We start from the raw sequence: 18,380 nt of genomic DNA, 5'->3' as shown, positions 1-18,380 counted from the left end.
TACTGAAGAGCAACATGATACTAGTGCTGATGTGAGCTTGAAACACTAACATAGAAGTAAAAGGACTGACATAAGAATATAAGCCTGAGATCACATCTACTAGACTGTCTACTGAACACTAAGTTTAATAAGTGGGAAAAAAAAAGACAAACTGGAGAAAAAAAAAAACAAAACAGAGTGGTGGCGCATACTATCTCACCAGCATTCATTACCCCGATACTACAAGAGAAAATGTGAACAAACAAAATAGCAATCCAGGAAAGTAACGTGTCCTGTTGCAGAAGATAAAACCAGCAAATTCTTGTTAGAAGTTAGTAGCAATATTGCCACAGCCTGGATTTCGTTCATATGCCCTCTGCATATAAAAACAGATTGTTAGTGTTCTGAAGCTTGACCTGATGGTGAGTGACATTGCTTAAATAAAATAATTTCATTCTTACGAATGTGTGGGATGTCAGAACACTCAGGCACAGGAACCAAGCACTATGAAGGTGCCCAAGAAAGAAGCTGTTCACAAAATGTAGCCTTTCCTTAACATGGCAGTGTCAGTCTGAAGAGAGGCCTTTTACATTTGAGTATTTGCAAGTCTTCTGTTTCTTCTTCCCCCACTTCTTTTTATTTCACTTGAGTTATAGACTGCTAAAAAGACTACAATCAAAAACAAGCATGGGCAAGTGGTCTAAGGATTTAATCTTCACATAAAATAATACAGATGGGGTGTAAGTGTTGTCTGATACTACATTTGCATTATGTGCAATGGTACAAACCATACCCAAAGAATGTCTTTAAAAAGAATGGCAAAACATTAAAAAAAACAAATCTAAATTCATTTTCTATTGTGTGCAAGCTGAGAAGAGTTTCATTTTTTAAAATCTGTTTAAATTCCTGGCTACTTGAATGGCCATTGTATTATCAGTCAAGTGCAATAATGAGAACTCCACAGAGCTTCATGAGTCATAGTATTGGATCCAAAGCTGATTGATGTAAAGGTGAAATATTATCTTCTCATTGACTTTAAAAGGTTTTGGCTCAAGCCTATAGCAAAAGACATGAAATGAAGCATTGCAAAAACACTTGAAATAAGCTAAAACACTTCTTAATATTAAAGATAAATTATTATACATTACAGAATATTCAGGTCTTACTGCTTATCATTGTAGGATTTAATGCTATTTTCCATAGTTCCTATTCTGCAATGAACTAAGGTTATCTGCAATAAAGATTTCTCTAAGAGATTTGTCATGGTTTTGGCTGGGATAATGTTAATTTTCTTCCTAGTAGCTGGTGCAGTGCTGTATTTTGGATTTAGTATGAGAATAATGTTGATAACGCACTGATGTTTTAGTTGTTGCTAAGTAGTGCTTATACTAAGTCAAGGACTTTTCAGCTTCCCATGTTCTTCCAGCAAGGAGGCTCAGAAGAAGCTCGGAGGGAGCATAGCCAGGACAGCTGACCCAAACTGGCCAAAGGGATTTTCTATACTATATAACATCATGCTCAGTACATAAACCAGGGGGAGTTGGCCAGAGGGCTCAGATCACTGATCAGGGACAAGCTGGACATCAGTCAGCAGGTGGTGAGCAACAGCACTGTGCATCACTCATTTTGTATATTCTTATTATTATTTCCTCTTCTTTTGCTGTCCTACTAAATGGTCTTTATCTCAAAGCAAGAGTTTCACCTTTTTTTCTATCCTCTTCCCCATCCCACTGGGGTGGGGGCAGGAGTGAGCAAGGGCTGCATGGTGTTTAGTTGCTGGCTGGGGTTAAATAACGACAACATTTCACCTTGATTCTGCAAATCCTTAAAACTTTTCCACCAGTTTTTGTTATAGACTTCAACCTCATCCATCCTTTTTAACAGCATACTAATTTCAAAAACTACTGAATCAAGCTTTAGCATAAACAAGTCAAAACGTAACTTGAGGGCAGAAAGGAGTGGAATCCAAAATATTTTCCAAATAAAAGTGATAAGGAGTTAGCTTTTGTGGCTGAAGGAAATGCACTGCAAATCGTACAATGGGCTTCAAATTATATAGGAGAACAAATACCTTCTACTAATATCCTTTCTTTTAGAGGTGTCAGAATTTACTGTCCTCTCTAGTCCTGTCATATATTTATCTCATTCACTATCTTAAGGCATATGGGGTGGGAAGACTCTACATCATTCGGTAACCAAGTTCTAACTGACCAGCACTATACAACATGAATTCTAACTAGTGTTAATGAAGTATCTTAAAAGTACAGTTTTCCAAAGGTCAATGATAGGCTCTGGGCAAATGCTATGTGAGGTTTTGGTGTTTTTTTTTTTTTTTTATTTATTTAAAAAAAAAAAAAAAACACACACAACACTGTCGTGGTTTAGGCCAAATCCACTGATGGGGACCCGAGGGACCCCAGACGGGACCGACAGATGCTCCCCTCTACAAAGAGGCCCAGCTAAGAAGCGAAGTTACTGAACAAAATTGGTTCTGTTTTACCTCAAACCAGGACAAACACACACAAACAAACACACTTCCTTGTAAATAAGAAAACCTAGCCAAACTGGAAGAAACTTTTTCAAAGCTCTTATCAATACTCATATTTTGTTTAATACTATAAAATTCCATCTCACTAACATATGATAGAAATACATTTATGTTACTAATACTACAGACAAATAAGCGCCCAGCAGTGATAGGTGAGATATCAATAGAGAAAGTATTGCTCTTCTAAATGAAAGCCATGGCAAATGCCAAAACTGCAAAATACTGAGATCATAGAAGGGTTTGGGTTGGAAGGGACCTTAAAGATCTTCGAGTTCCAACCCCCCTGCCATGGGGGGGGACACCTTCCATTAGACCAGGTTGCTCAATGCCCCATCCAACCTGGCCTTGAACACTTCCAAGGATAGGGCAGCCACAAGCTGTTCCAGTGTCTCACCACCTTCATGGTAAAGAATTTCTACCTAATAACTAATTTAAATCTACCCTCATCCTTTCACTACACTCCCTGATAAAGGCTCTCTCCCCATCTTTCCTGTAGGACCCCTTTAAGTACTGGAAGGCTGCTATAAGGTCTCCCCAGAGCCTTCTCTTCTCCAGGCTGAACAACCCCAACTCTCTCAGCCTGTCTTCATAGGAGAGGTGCTCCAGCCTTCTGATCATCTTTGTGGCCCTCCCCTGGACTCATTCCAACAGGTCCATATCCTTCTCATGTTGTGGGCCCCAAAGCTAGACACAGATCTGCCATTACCAGGAATAATATAATCACATGCCACACTGTAACACACATTACTTTCAAGTTCTGCTCCAGCCACACTGTACCCCTGTCTTTTAACCACACTTTTCAGCCTGGCACTTCAGTGCATTATTTTAGATGGACTCAAGTAGAACATGATGCCAGCTTGACTGACAAGTAAGTACCACCCCTGCACAGCAATGCAGTAAAATTAACATTTTAAGTTTGCTTTCCTGTGAGGTATTCTCTGCCTTCCTTGTGGTAGGCCTCATGTGGGGGCACCTGCTAATTTAAGGAGCTGGATGGTTTACCTGATGGTGTAACATACCTCTTGGTGATATTTCTCACTACCACATTAAGGACAACTACAGATTGCAAAACCCATTCTAAACTGTCCCCTTTAAAGATAACTGGTCAAATGCCTACAGCACTTTCAAATTCCCTGGAATAGGAAATTATTTCTCCATCTACTCCGCTACCACCCTATAAGATTCTGCTTGTAAACCCAGCACAGAATAGGCAATATGATTTATGCAGATTTGGGTCCAATAAAGGAATAAAAGCCAACAGAAGGAGTTGAGGGGTGAAAGGCATACAAATATGTATTCCTTGACATCAACTTTGACTAATGTCTTCAGGGGATCCAGGATTTACTCTTAACAGATTGAGCATTGGGGGGGTTGTGTTTGTTTTGGACTGTTGGGTAGAGCGGGGTGTTCTTTTTGGTTTTGTTTTTTTTTTTTTTTTTTTTTTTTTTTTCTATTGTTTTTGGGGGTTTAAGATTCAGTAACACATATCTTTCAGCTTTGAAGGTCACTAGATAAGGACATGACACTAGAGTGTTGTTATTCCTACTGTTTTCCCTGTACAGTGCACCTAAAATAACAACATCATCATATGCTACTTAGTAGAATTGAATCAATTACATCAGATTGCTGTGTTGTGTTCAAATACATGAAGCCCAATAATAAGCATTTGGTTTATTGTTCACCCTTTTCAGGACACTTAGTCTTGTGGGAAATTGACAATCAAAATAAAACACTATGTTATAGCCTGTGGGGAGTGCTTCTGTTCCAAAAACAATGCTAAGTACCATTGTCTTTCATTGTGGAGGTATTCCCCACCAACACAGGCCACTGCTGATTAGCAGGCAAATACACAGAATGAGCCACCTGTATGCCACACAACAGATTCCTGAACAATGCCACTTTTAAAGACCCAGAAGTATCAGGCCACAGATGGTGCTTTAAAAATCATCACTAGGCCAATTTATTGCATCTTATCAATCTTTATTGCTGCAATTATGCATCAATATATGCAAATCAGTCACTGAATTTAACAACAGCTAGAGTTCTTTTTCATTAAATCCATGGGATCACAATAACTATAGCAAAAATAAATATTAATAATCCACATCATAGTCTCATAAGCCTGCATCACCATCTCAGATCTGGGGATCAGCTGGACAGTGACAGTCAAGATGTCACACATCTTCATCCCTATGGAGGTCTCAAAGTAACAGCTTTTTAGCGACCAAGGATGCTGATGGAAATACCCAAATTACTGAAAAAGGAAAAAGTGTTTTAAGTTTTGGACAGTTCCCAGACTCCTGTGACAACTGGCACCACTTTGGTCTTTCCTCTCTAGCTTTTGTTGATGAAGTTTGTTTGGTTTTTTGTTTGTTGTCTTTTTTTTTTTTTAAATAATTCCCTGCTTAGGGCATTAAAGACTTGCTGCTCTTCTTTCTCTTTCTAAAATTGATCCTCTGAAGGAAATCTACATATGCTATCATCTGGCAGGAGGTCATATTCTTTCCATCTAGTTAGCTATAGTTTCTCAAGAATTTTGGGCAGAGGAGGTCTTACAATCTATTGATCATATGCAGTTCAAGTGCCCCAGCCAGATGGGCAGGACTTGCTTTCCTGCACAAAGTCCAGTCCATTAGAGTCCTCTTTGCTAATCATTTCCATCTCTCTGTTGTTTTCCATATAAAGGATTGATTCTCTCTAAAACCAACTCTTTAAACACGTTCATATTCTAACATTCAAATCTACACTCATATTTCAATCCCATAAGGGAACATTACAACATGAAATGGAAGAAAAATTAGCTTAAAAGACCATCACATCCCTAAAATTCTATAGGCTTCTGAAATTTTAACAGACAATTTTTGGACATGACAGGACAAACCATATTGTGGAAATTTGCGATCATCATCTCTGAATGCAAGATCATTGTATGTTTGCTAAGACAGATTTTCAAAACAATCATCCTCTTCCAACTATTTCAGAGTAAGGGAAAAAAAAAAAAAAGAAAGAACACACTACTCAAAAAAGAAATCTTAATGTACTACTGAGAAGTCAAAATGACTACAACAGCATTAAATCCCAGAAAAATCCCTTAGAGAAGACTGACTCACCAGCTAATTTTTTTCAATTACCATCACAAAAATTATTTCTGTATTGCAATCATTTCTCTTACAGGGTAAGAGATCGAACCTGCCTTCTCTCGAGCAGAACAATTAGTCCGTTAAGAAAAACTACATAACTTCTAATAGTAATTGGAAAGTGTTCATGTCACGAGTTTGTACACTTCAGCAGGAATAATTAACTGCTTAAAGCACACAGTGGAGAACAGCTTGCTAGGTATCAGTTCTGTTGGAAGAATCTGGTGGTTACATTGGATCACAAGTATGAATTAAATAATTTTATGTTTCTTTTAGTACCATATAATAAGACAAGCAGATGTGCCATTTGTAGGCATAAATATAAGCTGAAAGATAAGTTAAGTGATTCTATTCAGCCAAGTAACACATCAGCTAAGCTATGGATTCACATCTGGGCATGCCATTTTGGAAAAAACATAGACTACATGGAGAGAGCTCAGAGAAGAGAGATGAGGGATTTAAAAAAAATATCAGATATGAGGAAAGATAGACACACGGCTTTAGCTTTAAGACATCAAATGGAAACATACTAGTAGTCTTACTGGATTATAAAGGACTGCTGCAAAGAGAAGGGATTCATTTATTCTGCCCATTCACTGTGGATAGGACGAAAAGTGGTAGTCTTAATCACAGCAAAAGAGAAATTTGTGAGAAATACTAGTGTCCTGGTTTGAGGTAAAACAAAACCAATTTCTGTTCAATAATTTTACTTTGCAGTTAAGCCTCTTCTAACTAACTGAACCCTCTGAAATTCACAGCATATTGTTCAGACGTTGTTTGCTCCTAGAGTGATAAGACCTGATTATTTATAATTTATGCCAAGGATGGTGTGCAAAGAGGCTCTTGCCCATACTTACTGCTATAACAACCAAGGCCAGCTAACTTTTATGTGTCCCATTGGAGGGTCAGAATCAGAAGAGCATAGAGTGGTTGCACCTGCAGTGAGAAGCAGACAGGACAGGTGACCCAAAACTGACCAACAGGGTATTCTATCCCACCTGCATCATGCTCAGTATAAAAGCTGAGATATCAAAGGGTCAGCACCTGAGGAGGACTCTGTCTGTTTGTCTGCCTTTGATCTGTATCTATGCATTCCTGAATCCAGATCCAGAATCCAGTTCCCAGTTGCTGGGTCCAGTCTGGGACTTCCCCAGTGATGTGACTGTCATCCTGGAAGCTCATTAGGGGGTTTATGTATATGTCATTATTTCCTTTTTATTTTATTATTAATGTTTCATTAAAGTAGTTTAGTTTTCTTTCCTAAACTCACGAGTCTCTTTCTCCTTTCCCTTACAGAAGAGGTGGGGGAGAACATCAGTCATTCATTTCAGTGGCCAGTCCAGCCCAAACCATGACAATTAGGAAAAGGTTTGCATCACTAAAGATAGTGAAGGACTGAAATAAGTTGGCCTGTGAGCTAGGAAATATCTACTGCTGGTAGTCCTTGAGAATAGGTTAGACAAACACCTGTCAGGAACACCACCAGAGTACAGGCCCAGACACAGAAGATTTTTTGTGATCCAAGAATATTTTCTGATTCTTTGCATACTCTCCTCTTTTTCAAAGCGTTTTGTAGCATGTAACTGTTAACCATTTTAGCTCATCTCCACTTTCTGGCCTAGGATAGTGCAAGTGTTCATTCATGCACTGAAAGCTGTTGCAATCAGAACTGCCAAGTTTGAGGACTCAAAACCAATGCCTAGTATTAGCTAAAGAAATTTCTACTGGATAAAAATCCCATAGAAGATACCTGAATTTGTGAGGGGAAAAAAGTAGTCTAAAGAATGAAGTAATAACTTAGGAAGTACAATCCACTGTAAGACTTCTTGAGAGCTGGTAAAGGCCTGAGAATATTCTTGCTAAACCAAAGCTACGCATTTCTGCAGCTGAGAAGCAATACATCAAAGCTGTCAACTTATCCAGTGTACTGTGCTTCATTTCTCTCTTTCAAAAAATTTGAAAAGCTATGCAAATTCTAGGAAGACATACACATCACCTTGCACTTGACACATACATGCACCTACTAATTGTATTTAGGAACTGAAATAAAGGAAATTAAGAAAGAGAAATTTCAAAAGTGACAAAGCAAGAACACCGCAATGTTTGCATGCCCTATCCTTCTCTGTGTTCATTTGTCAAATAAATCACAGCACACCAAACAGATAACCCGATTCACTTCTCACAATGTTTAAGAATATTTTCTTCCGTTACACATCATTTAGCAACTCTGGTATTTATTTGTGAAAGGAGGAGGTGGTAGATGAGAGAGTTAATGAAAAGGGTTATTAATGGGTAGCACAGTGGCATTAATAAGTATGGGGGCAGATGGGGAAAATACTTTAGTAATAAATAATAGAATTATTTGAAGCACTGCACACTGGCAAAATAGCCGCAAAATAGCTGTTGCACCACTGCACTGATTGACCTCTTAGCTTCATTATGTTATTTATCTTCCAGTAAGAACCAACAACCAACAGGATTCCTACAGGCTCCAGTAGGATGAACATTACAAAATTCCATGCAACTATACAGGACAAACATGGCAAGTTAATCAATATTACAGTTGGACTACTACTTATGCTTATTTTATCTTAAAATCTTGCTATATTATTACTTTTTTTTTTTAATATTTTAAGATACATGTGTCCAGTTGAATGAATAGTCCCTGTTAGTATGAAATCTTATGGGACTATTTGTGCAATCAAGGAATTACCCAGGTTAGAAAAGACTGAAGGGTTTGACCCAAAATATTTTTCCTCCATCCTTGAGATCAGTTGTGGAATGAGGTAACAATTCAACACAAACAGTATTATCAGTACCTGGAACTTCATCTACTTTTGTGAAGGACAGAGTCAAACAACATATTCATAAGGAGTACTAATTTACACCTCGGTCTCACTGAATTGAAAGGATGAGTGTGCCATTAGTCTCACATGCCTACGCCAAGGTATAGAATACGTGAATAGCTTTTTCTACTGCTGGAGCAAATGTAGAAGCAGAACAACTAAAATCGTAGACAGGATGGCAAAACCATGACTGGATTTCAGCCAGCCTTCCTCACAGTCCAGAACATTTGCACAAACCTACACTCTGTCGTGGCTTGTGCCAATACAGCAAAGCACAGACACAGGCCTCATTCTCTGCTGCAGGAGAGATGGTGTTAACTTCTGGCATACAGGTGGAGAGAACATCAGACATGGTAAAAGTTGCCTGCCCCCAAGACCTGGTAGTAGAGGTGACAATGCCTCTTTTGTTCTACTAGAGGCTCACTTGGTGACTATATTCGATTAGGTCAAACTGTAAGAGGCCATTTACTTCCCCCTTGTATACAAAGGGAAAAAACAGGTAGGGTACTCGCTTCCCATTTCATGAGGGACTTCCCTAAAGGCCCATGTATATACACACACATTTCAATAAAGCACATTTCTTCTGCTGACTATATTTTCCCTCCATTTCCATTCCAATATAGTTGAATGGGTTGTCAGCCACTGTTTGGCTAGCCCTGAATTGTCCTAATACGTAAATTACACTCCCCTCTCACTTAAATACTCTAGAGAGCTATTTTCCTGCATCTAAATTATTGTACCACCCATTACATGGACAATGAATCCAGCCTCAAGTGTTTGCCTACGCTAATGAATATATAACTAATGAAATGAAGATTAATTAAATACTAGTGCAGCAACATAAGACAGGAAGTACAATGAGAGTACTAAATTTTACTAATGAAACATTTATGAAATATGTGAACAAATTCTGAAACTGAAGGTTAAAACATCTTTGAATCTAGACATCAAAAACAAACACACAACTCACTCATTGCCAGCATGCAATACAAAATTACTGTATTACCTCTGTAATAATTGCTGTGGCAAGTCAGTAGTCCAAGCAGGATGCAGCCTAAGCCATAAGACATCAGGCACTGCATTCACCAGTTTACTTCTAGGCACAGAGCAGGTGCAGCCCATTCATAAAAACCTCTACCCAACAAACAGACTTTCTGGACTGGATACCAGCCTAGACTACATTCATCTAATATGGCTGTAATGACACTATCGTCATTACAACAAGGTTTGATTTAAATTAGCATTGATGAAAACCAAGCTTCAACCACACCACAATTCTGTTTGCTGTCACTCATGCCACTTTGCTAACATACAGAAGCAATTTGACTTCCATTATAACTTAGAAGAGCATCAGGTTGGCTTTAAATTACATTTTAATGCAATGATACTTAACCAGTTTGTCTGAAACCCTGCATTGCCAACACTCAGAAGAACACTAATACTGCTTTATTTCTTCAGCCAAAACCTTGCCACCTCTTCAGCTTTCTCACACCAACTTTAGGACAATCTGCTTAAGACTGCACTATCTGAACGTGCTTTTCTACCTGGAAAATCCTCATAGGTTTAACGCTCTTTCAAAGCCCCCCCGCCCCCAAATACATTTTTTTTTTTTTTTTTTTTGCATTGTTTATGCTATTGTCACTAAAATTCAGGACACGGGAGTTCTGTTTGTTTGCTGCTTTCCTGTCCTTGCAATTGAGTTTAGGGAAACTTTCTCACCAGAGCTAAGGGTAATTACACTAAAACTGGTATGTTTATATTATTTGTCAGCAATTATCACATTATCTGCACCAAAACAGAGGTCAACAGAGGTGTCCCCTGGAACACTGTGCTTTTTGCCATTATTTTCTCACATACAAGCAAAAATGCAAGAGGGAACAATGTGAACCTGAACCTAGACCTACTGTAACTGTGCTGAAAAAAGTAGAAACAACGCTGTAAAGTCCAAGTGGAAGATTTATTTTGCTATTATCCTCTAGATAATTCCACAGTTGGATATGAAAGCCAATACATAAAGTGATTTTCAGCTCTTACAAAATTAATCTCAGAGAAATAGCCCAGCAGACAGATACTGAAGGTCAGATTTTTTTGGTTTAATAAGTAGGTAGATAAATAGCATTAGACAAGCCATGTTTAGGAAGCCTAGGTCAACAGTACTTAAATAGCAGTGTGCAAGATGAACACAAATTCTAAAGCCTTAGAAGAGACAGGGTTTCTTGGCATCCTGAACCACCTGGTAAGTTATAGCGGAGGATCTTCTCCAGCGTGCAGAGCTTCTGAGAAAGTCAAGCTACGCAGAGTACAGAAAAAAGAATCACTGCTGCTTACAGATTGCGTTGCTGGGTAGCACTAATGAAACTTGGTGATAAATCTGCTGGGCTTGCCTGTCTATCCTAGAAATCCACGTCACGTTCAAGACTTCCAGTTATCTTTCCCAACACATACTCTTCTGGCCTGGCCTGCCCCTCCTCTCCTGTTAGTTACTTCCAGCCATGCAAGGGAAAGGTAAGCTTTTGCTGCGTTCAAACAGGTGTCAATGTGAGAGATGCAGAATAGATATGAAATGAATCCAAATATTTGTGTGGGATGATACAGCCTGATATCTAGATCTCTGTGTGAAACCTGCTGTCAAGATCCATTTATACCTTAAGTTTCAAAACAGATAAAGGAATTGAAAGAACCTGGAAATATTTAAGTCTTGACTGGAAAGAGCCATGTAGGTACCTGAGTGTGTGTGAGTGCCAATCTGAATTTAAGCAGAAGGAAAGGGGGTGGGGTTGCTAAATCAATGTCTCTCCCAAGTTGGGGCAGTAGGCTTGCAAGAAGGAGAAGAAAAAAAAAAGTCCAAAAGCATTAGTCTGGGTTTTGTCATGTCTGTGATGAACATGCTTCTCTCTCTCTCTCTCTTCTCAGGGGGATTTAGAACAGCAACCTACAAACTTTTGTGTCAGCAGCAAAGAATCATAAAGGTTCAGCTATGCTTTGACCTGGTTCCATTACCCCTAGAGACATTTCTATGCAAGTGAAAAAACAGGATAGATGACAGAGGAAACGCCACTTACCATCACTACCATACATCTTCTTGAATTTGCCTCACTAATACCAGGGCAGATCATGTAAATTACCTGCCCAGGGCCTAGTAAGTTTGGTCCCTTGAGTTTTCAGTTTGGTATAATCACTAGCTTGATTAATCGTGTGGCAAGTCCCTAATCCTACTCTGCTCACTCAGAGGATAAGCACTGGATACTAATTTTTTTAAAGTTCTTTTTTAAAAGCTTGTAGAGGCCAAAGTCCATCTTTAATGCATATGATTAGTTCATTCCTAAAACCCAAACACCTGAGTGAAGCAGGTTACAGATGCCCTTGAACATTTTGAATAATCACAGTATGCTCCCAACTTGGTTTATTTCCACTTCAATCAACCGCAGCAAATCAATGGCTCCCATTACCAACTGGAAATACCTAGTGCCACCCTGGGATCTCAAAGACTCAATACCCCATACTCTCTTCATATTTACTTTGTAACATTTATACAGAGTCAGTAGTTCTGTATCTTCTAATACTAAGGTACATTTTGATACTTGGTTCTGCATTTAAAGTCCCAGCTTCAGGAGTCTGGTGGATTCCTAAGAAACCACACCTCTAAATTTGATTTTATATTGTTAATTAAAGTGAGTTTAAAGTAAAACTGAGAATATGAATCTTAACAACAACAAAAAGAAGACAAGTAAGTAAGAAACAAACACTTACTACTGCTTAAAAAAGAAAAGAAAAAAAAACAACAAACCCCAGTCTCACATGCCTCTTGATTTAAGCCAGTCTTGTGAACTGGATTGCAGGGTTCAAACTCTCAACGCTAAGAACTGCCCTTTCAGTGAATTCACATTGCATGGATTTGGATCCATACTTAAATGCATAACAGAAAAATCAAGCCTGAACATCTAAGTGAATACAGCCACACTGTGAAGAGATAAGCTATGAATGAATAGCTTAATTGGACACTTGCAAAATTAACTTGTCAAAAGTAATTACTCTATACATGATCCAACTGCAAACGTTTTATATCAACCACAATTTAAAATAGTATTTAAGCTATTCCTTGGCCTTTGAAAGATATATTCACAATGTTCTGCTTATTTTCTATGCTACTACCATGCATTTGCAAATCCTTCAAGCACTCTTTGGTACAAAGAGACAACAAATTCATTTTGTGTTCAGTCCTGAAGAGGTTAGCAAATACACTGACTATATTTTTCATGGAAATTTTCTCATTCTTTCTTCTTACGTTAGAGTAAAATCATCCTGACTAAATGTATGTCTTTGCTTTCTGTGTATGACAATAAAAATGGATTTTAAAATGAAACAGCTGGAGACTGGGAAACATTTAGTGATTGGGAAAGACCAAGTAAATATGAGCACAAGCAAGACTGTGTAATTACAAGACATCAGAATTTGCACAGAAACTACCATGGAAGGTAGTTTGCCCCATCTCATTGAGATTATAAGCTACTTTGCATTACCAAACACCATATACACATACTCACAATACAGTAAGTCCAGACCTGCATATTTCAGAGCACAGCTTCTTGTACTGCTCTTGTCCTTTGTGTTTTCCAATCACTGAAAGAGTGGCAGTTGTAGTATTTGTTTTAATTTCTGTCCATTTGTTTTGTGTGGTGTTTTTTTCAATTAATGCTAAATTCCACATTTCAGAACACTCCAAGAAAAAAAAAAAAAAGACAAGCTTTGGGGAAGAGGACTCCAAGATGAAGCTAAATCTCTCCCTCCCTGAAGGATATAGTAAGTTTTGCATGACTCGTATTGTGGTAATAAAATGCTCCCTGAACTAGACAGTCCCTATCTAGTACCATGAAATAGCAGATCATAATTGGAAAAATAAAGCCTCTTGATACACAGATGTATTTCTTTCACCCATGCAAAAGGCAGCTGTGTATCTATTCAAAATACCATCTCCTTGAATCTCCATCTCAGTAACATGGGAAGCAGGAATCCAAAGCGTGCCATTGAGGCCAGGTACATCACACAGGCTTCCAATACATAGTCACTCACTACTGTATGCTTGCTCTAGCAGAAATGTTCTTTTGTACATTCATTAGAAACATATGAATAGTCTAGTGACTCGGTAGAGTATCACTTCTCCTCTTACTGATACTAGCCTGATGGAAAAAGGCTTCCTATGCAATCACTTCTTTGTTGCCTTAATCTACACAGTAGCAGAAAAAGACAGAAAAGAGATCAAAAGTATTGTTAGAACAAAAGCCAGCAATGCATTCATATGCCATTACCACAACTTATGCCACTACAGTGAGCATCAGGAGAGAGAAAAACACTACTAGAGTAAATAGAAAGCTGTGCTACCATACTATAAATGCTAATACTTTCAGAGAAAAGAGATGAAGGGCATGTTGCAAAGCTAGGAAGGTTGGTCTCTAAAGTCCCTTAGGCAAAGACATTATTGCAATTATCTAACACAGGCTAACTCTTTTGGTTTTGCTTTAGTAGCAGTTTTGGGATTGATTCCAAACTCCTACTGAAGTTCCTGAGAGTTCTGTTTGAACAAGGCCTGTAGAAGTAGCTTTCTGACACAGTTAAAGTATACCGTGCTGCTCCTGGCTTGTACTGAATTCCTTGCGCATGCTGCTACGCTGGACAAGGCAAGGAGGAAATATAAACTTCAAAGATTATCCAGTTTATTAAAACTTAATGAGCCATTGCCTCAATATGTGCAAAGCACACAACACCTCTTACATTCTGGCTTCAGACTGCAATTTACTAATCAGTTACTGAAGCACCTCAGTCCCAAAGCAGTTACTGATTGATCGGTTAATAAAAGTTCTACAGAAAGAATTTCACTTCCATAATTGGAAGTTTAAGGGCTGACATGATGTAAAAAAAAAAAAAAAAAAAAAAAAAAAAAACAACCACCAAAACCCAACACCAAATGCCCCAAAACCCAGCACTTAATTCTTTTTCTCACCTTTAAAATAATAGTAAAAGAGGTATTCTACTATCGATGTATTTTATACACTGGCATACGGCTTTAATACAGCTGTTGTCCACAAGACTGCACAATTACTCATACTTTTTTCTAAAGAATAAATTGGAAAACAGAAGCTCTGTGATATAATACATACAAAACATCACCCCAAGAGTCTTCAATCAGGACAAGTTATCTCACAAGCAACCAGGTCACAAGTTCAAAACAAAATGAAAAAGATCCTGGTTAGTCAGCAGCCTGTGTGAGGTAGGCTGCTGTTACTGGTAGGCAGCAGTTCACACCAGTCAGCGTGAACTGATGGTGCTACAGCAAGCCCAAGGACAGAATAAACTACACAAGATTAAATACTCGATTCAACTTATTAGCAGTCCTTTCCAGTAGGACACTAGATACACAAGTAACAAAGCAGGAAATACATTTGTGCTGCTTCTGTGTGTTCTGCTCTGTTTTGTACCCAAAGGCACCCATTGCTCCAGGTTGTCAGAATATGATTCTGTTTACAAGTTCTCAATTAATGCCTGTGACGAACACACTAACTATCTTTATCAGGTCCACGGAGAAATCATAACCAAGATTCAAAAGCAACAAGCCTTTCTTAGTCTGCAGAAAAAAACCCCAAACACCATCTCTCCATCTAATCTCCTAAATGGTGGTACTTACTTTCTCCTCTATTTCACTCACCACTTTGGTATGTGAGTATTTGGCGTTTATACAGGAATAAGTATTATTTAAATTGTGAGATGAATTAGTAATTTCAAGTACACTGCCATTGTCTTTTCATTCTCAGGAGGAAGCAATGTTTACATTTTTTATTTCACTATAAGAATAGTTACTAAACACATAGGTATGGCAGAAATACAGTACAGAGGGGGAAAAAAAAAAAAACAGACACCACAAACATTCTCGTCACTTATTAAAAAAAAAAAAAAAAGGCAGAACATAAATCAGATTTTGCTTCAAATGCCAGAGGCACTGTGAGAAGAGGACAGCAGTGCAACTATATAAGTAAAAAAATAAAAATAAAGTATGTCCCAGCGTAACGACATTATATCCAGCAGGATAAGGGTTTCAACCTGTGTTGTTCAAGACCACTTGGGTGATGCATAATGTAATCTATAGGTGCATACATTTGAAGGCAAGAATATACAAACAGTCTTGAAAATAAATAAACCCTTATAAATCAATTCTAAACAAGCAAAACAAAAGTCTGTGGTTTTGCACAGAAAAAAAGGTGAGACAAGGCTGTCTCACTTCAGGATCTGGAACCTTATTCAGAGCTTTTGAGCATTTATCTGCAGTATTTCCCTTCGTTTACATTTTTTCTGTGCTTTTAGTGCAGTAATTAATCACAAAATTCCATCTGGTCAACAGTTTTAGTTCACATTCTTATTGCTTCAGACAATCAAAAACAATCCTTAGTGCTACGAACAATAAAGGCAGCCCTTAACACAGCACTGTGTTAAGGCTCCAGAATATAATTTTATTTTAAAATATAACCTCTTCAAATTGGCTTCAACCTATAAGTAATCTCACGTTTTGAAGAAATCCCTCTCTGAAAAGCAGCTCCATAATAGGATTTAACACTTGAGACTATCTTTAGATTGGTTTTGATTAAAAAAAATAATTTTAGCCTAAACTAATGTCATTATTGTAATGGTTTACTCCAAGCATTATGCTGCTTGACAACTCTTTCAAACAATTCCTTGACTTTATTCATGACAGAGAAGTCAATACTAATTGAAGGTTTTGTTGATTATTAATGCCATCTCTTAGACAAGGGAAACACTTTGATGCATATTCCTGATTTGACTGTTCAACTAAAATTTTTCTTCTTTAACAAATTTAGCATAGATCTTTGCGTCTATTTTTTCCCGGGGCAGGGCTGTCAGCTGCAATCTTATAAATGAGTATATGAAACTGAATCCGTAAACAATTTAAAAGGCTACCAGAATGGACAATCTATACCTCAAATGCTGTTTGGAAGGTATAGTTTGTCTAAATTTTAATACTTTAACAAGCATCAAGACAATGTCAGACTATTATCAAAAAAAAAAAAAAAAAATTAGGATTAAGTCTTGTACTTTGTACAATAGCATTTAGTTCCTTCCCTTATCCTGGAGTCAAGGGAGAAAGTTCTCATTCAAGTACTGGTTATGTGAAAACATATGCTGCTGAAATCTTATATCCCTGACTTTCTACATAAGTCATAGATAGCCTGCAACAAGAGTTGTGGCTCTTAATTTAGGAAGTAACAGGCCTCAGACATAACACAGCTCTTTGAAATTTCAGTAGAAAGTTGTAAACAGAAGAAACAGAATACACAAAAATGCAGTGTGAAAAATAATAAAACACAGGAACAAATTAGTCTCACTTCTACATACTTTTCCTCTACCCTTCCTTGTTCTTTACTATGTAAAGTGAAAGCCAGAGGCTGGAAAAACATTTTACGGGCTTTCTTGTGACTGCCAATACAATTAGAGAGAATATACTATTAAATTTTAGATCGACTGAAATATTATCAATCACTGCATGCTTCATCACAGACAGTACACGCATAATATTCATACAATAAGTTTATGGACTCTTTTCTAATCTAGACACTTTGGCCTAGTCTCTGCCTTTTTCAAATGTAGTTCCCATTGCTTGAAAAACATACTATAAAGGAAAACCTCCACCACCAAAACACATTCCTTATAGACTGAGCTGCATCTAAATATAAACCTGACATGATTCCTGAATTACAACTCAAGCATTTAGAAGACATTATATATTATAACAGGTCCAAACCAAAAGCAGTAATCACCCTTTAAGTAAATCATACTTACTTCCAACTGAAAGAAATTAAACCCTAGGCAGCTAGCAATCAAACCAAAGGTAGCATAGGCTCATAATGTGAATTTTCTAATAAATTAGTCAAGATACAACACCAATATGGCAGTGATATACTAGAAAAACCTCTTATGCCTGTAGCAGCCGAACTTGGGAAAAGTTTAATTTATTAAACAATAGGATTAACAGTAGCACTTACCATAAGACAAGGTTAGTAGTGCTGAACTCCCTCAAACAAACACTGCCTTTGCCTTCTGGGAATGCACTATCAGGCTCCCTAGCTACAGTAACCACTTCGCTTCCAAGTAACTCAGTGTCATGACACACAAGGAGCATATTATGTACCAAAGTACTCATTTTCAAGATTGCCAACACCTGATACAAATCACAGGTGGAGTGACTTGCTCATTGCAGCACTTCCAGCCAAGACATGCCATATGAAAACCAGTAGAGAAGAGCTGTAATGTAAAGGTTTCTCATGGCTGAACCAAAGATACAGGTTCTCTCCCACAACACAGTCTCTGAGGAACAGTGAATTCACCTTCTACAATAATATCAGTAGCAGAATGTTACTTTTATATTTTCATTACTGTTTATAGAAATTGTTTGTGCATACCTATTTATTGTGGTAGTTTTTTCTAGCTGAGTATGGCCCTTATTTTCAATTCATGAGTAGTAACACTTTTATGAAATAAAGTAAAACGGCATTACCTGTCTGTCAATAGAAACTGATACCATTTTGTGCATCAACACTCTTTGAAACAAGACCCTTCAAACCATGAATCCGTTCATATTACCCAACCTATCACTGCATGCATGCATGCACACATGGTCAGCAGATCACACCTGGCAGCTCTATTAGCTGCCTAAATACTGTCTCCTGTGGTCAAGAGAAATACCCTTTTCGAATCTGCAAGATCAGGTACATTTTTTTTGTATTTGCCATCTCCCATTATTGGTAGATCAACAAATTGAATCTATAGTCCAGGCTGAAAATCATTGTCCTTATTAGTTGAAAGTTG

Source organism: Vanellus vanellus (assembly GCF_965231255.1).
Source record: "Vanellus vanellus genome assembly, chromosome: 4".
In the NCBI taxonomy this organism is placed as follows: Eukaryota; Metazoa; Chordata; class Aves; order Charadriiformes; family Charadriidae; genus Vanellus; species Vanellus vanellus.
This window is presented reverse-complemented; position numbering follows the sequence as displayed.